Raw genomic sequence first — 6,255 nt, 5'->3', positions numbered from 1 at the left:
GCACAGCACTGACATGTGCATGGGAGCTCCCTCTCTAAGCTCCCCTTGTAATCACTGGTGATGGAGGTTGTGAGCCAGTGGACAACACCCAAACATCTGCTTGAATAGATAGAGGAGAGATCACAAAGTTGCCCCTGTTTGCTTGCACTCATGGAGGAAATGTGAGACCAACATCCTCATGAATCTTCAGGAGAAAGTCACGTGGGGAACGCTTTTGTCCATCTTAAATGACCCCAGGTGCCTTCCACTTCTATGTGAACACCTTGTAATATAAAAAAGAAGCTCTGGCAGACTACTGCAGTGCAAAAAAGTTAATATAATGCAGTGCTGACTTTTGATTCAGTATCATAGAAATAGGTCGCGGGGCCAAGGGAGATGCCTGCTTTGTTCACCATAACCACGTCTCCTCTAGGACACACAACATGGAATCTGTGGGAAACCATGTCCGTTTGGAGTCACTTCTGGGCAAGAGACACAGACCATCTGAGGCTTCCTACCAGTGCCCAAATAACTGGATCCCACCACTGCCTTTAGGCCAAGTCCATCCCAAGTTGTGCACGCTTCATAAAGGGGAGAGGCGCATCACACCAAGGGCTCTGCTCTGCTCTCTGCACTCAAAAACCCTTCTAATTCTCCTCTTTCTCAGTGTCTACTTTCCTAACCCGAGGATATTAACAGGGAGGCTAATGATGGTCTCAGGACATCAGAATCATGGGCTGTCCAAGGCCAAGGACATCTTTACTGGGTAACTTGTCTTTCCTGCAGATTGGTTCAAGAAATATTTCACAGACCAGGTGGTACCACAGAGTCATCTCACACAGTAAATGCTTATGTGTCATTCCTGCACGGCCATCGCTGCTTCTTCCAGCTCTCAGGCACTGCAGATTTTGCTCCCTTAGTGGAAACCGCCTTTCAGTACTTTCTGAACCAATCTGTACTTACTGCACCAGTACAGGTTAGTTGTTGACCTGCTGAAAAGCAGCTCTGTGGAGAAGGACCTGGAAGTCGTGCTGACAACAAGGTGACCATGAGCCATCAATGTGCCCTAGTGGCCAAGAAGGCCAATGGGATCCTTGCCTGCATTAGGAGGAGGATGGCGAGCAGGTTGAGGGAGGGGATCTTGATGTTTTACTCAACTCTGGTGAGGCCACATCGGGAGTACTGGGTGCAGTTCTGGGCTCTACAGTGCAATGAGGACGTGGAACTTCTAGAAAGGGTAGAGCATAGAGTGACAAAGGTGATTGAGGGAATGCAGAATCTATTGTATGAGGAAACACTAAGCAAGCTCGACCTTTTTAGTGTATAGATGAGAAAATTGAGAGAGGATATGATGAATATGTACAAATACGTGAGGGGAGAATGTGAAGATGATGGGACAAGACTCTTCTCAGTGGTGGCCAGAGACAGAAAAAAGGGGTAAAGGTTCTAATTTAAAGCACAGGGAGTTCCATCTCCATATGAGGACTAACTTTACTGTTAGAGTGACAGAGCACTCAAACAGGATGCCCAGGGAGGTTGTGGAGTCTCCTTCTCTCGAAATCTTCAATAACCTCCTGGATGTGACCCTGTGCCACATGCTCAAGCAGGTCTCCTTGCTTCAGCAGAGGGGTTGGACCACATGATCTCTAGAGGTCAGTTCCAACCTCAACTCTTCTATGATCCTGTGAACTTACTGCTGGCAACAGGGCCCATCGTTTCCCTTATCACGTCTTTGTCACAGTACAGTTCAGCTGTACTGTACAGTTCAGCAGTGTCTGCTTTAAAACTTTACTCACCCATCAGCCAGGAGGAGGAATTCCTAGAGCTCAAGGAGCTGGGCAAGCACAGATTGCTAATGGCACTGCTCTTGTTCCACCATGAGCACTCACGCACTGGGCTCATTTAGCAGCCTAAAAGGTCTCACTGGACTCTCTGGTCCACTGSTAGGTTGCAACAAGTCTCTATTCATTGTCCACATTGGCCAGAGAAGATTATACTCACAGCAGCACATATTCATGATGCTGAGTGCTCCATCTCCTGTTTGACCTGGAGAAGACTAAGAGGGGATCTGATCAATATCACTAAGTGAAAGAGATCGAAGCCGGTTACAATAACTGACTCAATATGAGTTTATCATCTTGCCCGTTTATTGCAGACCCCAGCACATTTTTATGCAGTAAGCCCACGCTGCTGATCCGTCATTAGTCCAATGAGGATTTGACATGCTCTCTTCTTGTCCCATCTTTCCACCGGCTGGCATCCAATCCGTTTTAAGTTTAACTAAAAGGTCCCGGATACAATACCTTTTTTGCCTAAAAGGAAGCATTGGACACATTACTGTCCAATCAGCTTCATGGTCACGCAGCAGCCGGACAGCTGCCTTTGTTTTTGGTCTGCTGATGGAACAAGTACACTGTCGGCCTTGAAGTTAGTTATCTACTAACAAGGCATCCTGCTTGCCAATAGACCCTGTATGGTCATCCTTGCAGTGGGCCCCTACAACTAAGTACCAGAGGGGAGAATGGAAGGAGGATGGGGCCAAACTCCTCTTGGTGGTGGCCAGTGGCAGGACAAGGGGTAATGGGCACACATTGAAACACAAGAAGTTCCATCTCCGTGTGAGGATGAACTTCTGTCCTGTGAGGCTGAGAGGGCCCTTGACCAGGGTGCCCAGACAGCTTGTGGATTCTTCTTCTCTGGAGATCTTCCAAACCTGTCTAGATGACACCCTGTGTGACGTTCCCGTTTGATGAGGGTGGTTCGACTAGATGATTTCTAGGGGTCCCTTCCAAACTCAACCATTCCATGATTCTGTGATTCCGTGATTTCCCTCCTCTTGATTAACGAGCTGATTTTCTCTATGGCTGCAGAACTCCACAGGTGTCAGTCCCTCCACAGGGAACCCTCAGCAAACCCTCCCATCCTTCATGTTGCTGCTGGCCCCTCAGCGGCTCTGGAAGCAGTGACCTCAGCACCAGCACCCCAACGTCAGCCTCCTGCTGGCCCAGCAGCTCCTGAGACAGCAGGGACCTCGCACATGCACAGCCCAGCAGGGGCTGCTGCTGTCACGGGCTGCAGGGACACCAGGTTCCTCAGCAGAACCCCCCCAGCCAGGGAGGTGCTGCTGACGTCACAACCATCTGCCCGTCCTGGCCAATCAGGTGCTGCAGCAGCAGTGACCTCACCAGCTGACAGCCACGTGCCAGCACAGATCACAGAGTCATGTCTATCTAGAGCATCAGCCAGGTGCAGAATCTTCTGCGCCATCTGACATCTCTCTGCCTATTAGTCCCTACAAGCTCCATTCATATAGAGCCTTGCAATCCAGGCATTGCAAACACCTAGCATAACTCACTGCAGACATTTGATTTCATGCAATGACAGCAGGTCTACTTGGCCATGCCACATGCATGGGGTGTCTAGCACAACCACCTTGCTTCTAAAATATTCAAGAGGGAAGCAAGAGCAAAATCAGGCCTTTCAGAAGGTGCTGGCCCAACACCCTAGGACRCCTTGCTTTTCACCTCTGCTCCCCAAAATTGATCTCCAACACGGCCTTCACSTAAAGAGTCCCTTGCAGGGAGATAACAGCTCCCCTCATCTGCGCAGCCGAGTTGTCACTAATGCAGCCCCATGGCATCTGGCCTTATTCACGTGASCAGGCAGGGATCATATGGCCTCATCCCTTGGAACACACAGGTCCTTTTCTTCAGTCCAGTCCTCAGTTCCTCATGGACCACGCTGTCCTGATAGACAAGGTTATATGATTCCTCATACTATGGGGCTGCCAGGAGATTTCCTTGGGAGAAGCAGCAGGAAAAAAAAGGAATAGCCCTCAAAATATCCTGAAAATTGGCAATTTCACACTAGACATTAGGATGAGGAAATACAACTTGAAGACTAATGCTGTGGTGCAACAGGCCACCCATCAGGAGGGCAGGATCATCCCTTGGCTTTTTGTCACAAGGAACAGCCTGTGGGGATGGAGTGATATTGGGGCAGGCAAGGAGACGCCGCATGAGAGCCAAGTGAGGGGGCAGGCTGGGTGTTTACAAACAGACGTCCTTTACAAAGGACACCTGCATCCTCTTGCCTATGCCTKGTGAACTGGCCACTGAAGCCTCACAGGAGACACTGGGGCCTCAATATTCCCTTTCTCACACCATGAAAGGGGTTGTATCATTGTCCTGCACTGAGCATTGCACACCCCAACCCACACACKGTCCCCAGGAGGGCTTGGAAGACATGTGCGGGAAGGATCTCCCTTACTAGAAGTTCCCTGGCCAAGCTGGGAYGTTTGGCCTCAGAAAACGTATCAAGGGTTAAAGCGGCATCAGAGCCATTTGCACGTTTCCTCTGCCTACCTGTTAGCAGTGACGACAGTTTTCTCCTCTAATCAGCCCTTGGGGAATCTTTGTTGATAACAACTAGCARTGGGACCCATTAAGGCTCTACACAACTTTGAAGGCTGCTTCTGACTTTGAATTCTCAAACATTTTGTTCAATCTTCTCCTCTCACTTATCGACCTTCATGGGCTCAGCACCATATACACCATGGGACTCATTAAAAAGTAAAAACCTCTGACCAACATTATCTCTTCCTGTAATTTTCATCCAGGCTTGCACGGCTAATTGGAGAGCTTCCAGGAGTGCAGCTGAAAGGTGCAGACAGCAATAACATACAAGAACCTCTGCCTTTTATTGTTATTTCTAATATTTCCCTTTCAGAGTAAGTGAATCCAATCCCTATCAATCCAGAGTGACTCCCAATGCAGTCTGGACGTGTAGGAACAGCAGGTCTCAGAGCTCAGGCCCTGCATGGACACTCTTCTCTCCCCTCCACAACCTGCCATTTCTCTCAGCAGCCACCTGGGGCTTCCACCACTCCTCTTAGAAGCTTCCCTGTTCCTCTGAAGGCAGCAACAGAGGRCACAGTTAATCTGCCCAACTCCCAACTGCTTTCCTTAGGGAACTAGTTGAAAGTAGACATGGGATATTTTTCTCAACTGCAAAGAAACAAAAATAAAGCATGAAATCATTGCATAAAATCAACGATGCTCTTTGACTGTAGGCTAAGTCCAAGATTTCACCAATGAGGTTCCCTGGCCACAAGGGAAAGCTTTCCTGAAAAGCCAGAACAAGTTTTAAACTGCCTGCACTGCTGACCAGCACCTGGGGCTCTGAGCGAACAGAGAGGAATGGAAGGACTCCAAATCCTGCAGCTTGACCATGTCTAGCTAGGTGCTGCAAAGAAGTTAGAAACTGCCCGTTTGAGCAGCACATGTTGCAGTGGGAGAGCCACAGAGCTCCTGGGCTGTCATGTGGGCCATGCTGCTCTCGAGGACCCCAGACCTGCCTCTGCTGCTCTGCTAAAGCAGGGAAAAGCCTTTGGTGCGATTTCCTGGAGACGGGAGATTTTCTTGGCTGCTCAGAGCCATCCAAGCAGGCACTTGGGCATCTCCAAGGAAACCCAACTCACGAACACCAGAAGCACCGGATTCTCCTGAAGCCTTGGGCTGGCAGCAGGAGAAGACAAGGGAAACAGCCACATCCCAGGCCTCCTCCATCAGGTCTTCAGCCCACAACCTGCCACAGCGTAAAGGGAGGTCCCTAAACCAAGAGCTCCCACGGCCCTGGGGCAGAGAGGAGACTGAGCAGAAACAGAGGAGACAGGAGAGAAAGGGCAGAGACGCCAGGGTGCAGAGCAGGGCTCACAGTGCCACAAACGAGATGCTGGAGGCTGAATAAGAAGCTCAAAGGAATGAGTCAGGGCGGGCCTCCCTGTGCAGTGTCTTGGAAATCCACATCTTGGACAGGATTGCTGGGGATGGGGTCTCCCTTCTGCAAGAGTGTCCCAGGACTCTGCAGAGAGGAGAAAGAGCAGGCGGGTGGGTTGCAGGGATGTTCTCCAGCTTCATCAGTGCAGAGCAGGGAGCTGCTCAGATCACAAACTGCTGCTTGACTCCAAATGCGGATCCTGTGGCATTGCACCACATTCCAGGCTCTGCTGTGCAGCCCCTTGAGAGAGCCAGCACGGCTCCAAGGTACTGGGGAAAAGTACACGGAAAAGCACAGGGAGCACTTAAGGTCCAAGAGGAGGAACAGCAGTTTGGGAAGATCCCATCCCTGACGGGAGGTGACGGCTTCCAGGAAACGGGGGAATCTCTCTGCTCTCCCCCTGGTGCTGCCATCTCCACAGCAGGGACCCACTGAGCCCCAGGGGACACACGGGGATGTGCCCCATCCCGGGGAAGTCTCCCTGCTGACGTGGGTGCC

The sequence above is a fragment of the Nothoprocta perdicaria genome, unplaced genomic scaffold (assembly GCF_003342845.1).
Source record: "Nothoprocta perdicaria isolate Ctin4 unplaced genomic scaffold, notPer1 scaffold_605, whole genome shotgun sequence".
Taxonomy (NCBI): domain Eukaryota; kingdom Metazoa; phylum Chordata; class Aves; order Tinamiformes; family Tinamidae; genus Nothoprocta; species Nothoprocta perdicaria.
The sequence above is the reverse complement of the archived record's forward strand: the minus strand, read 5'-3'. Positions refer to the sequence as shown.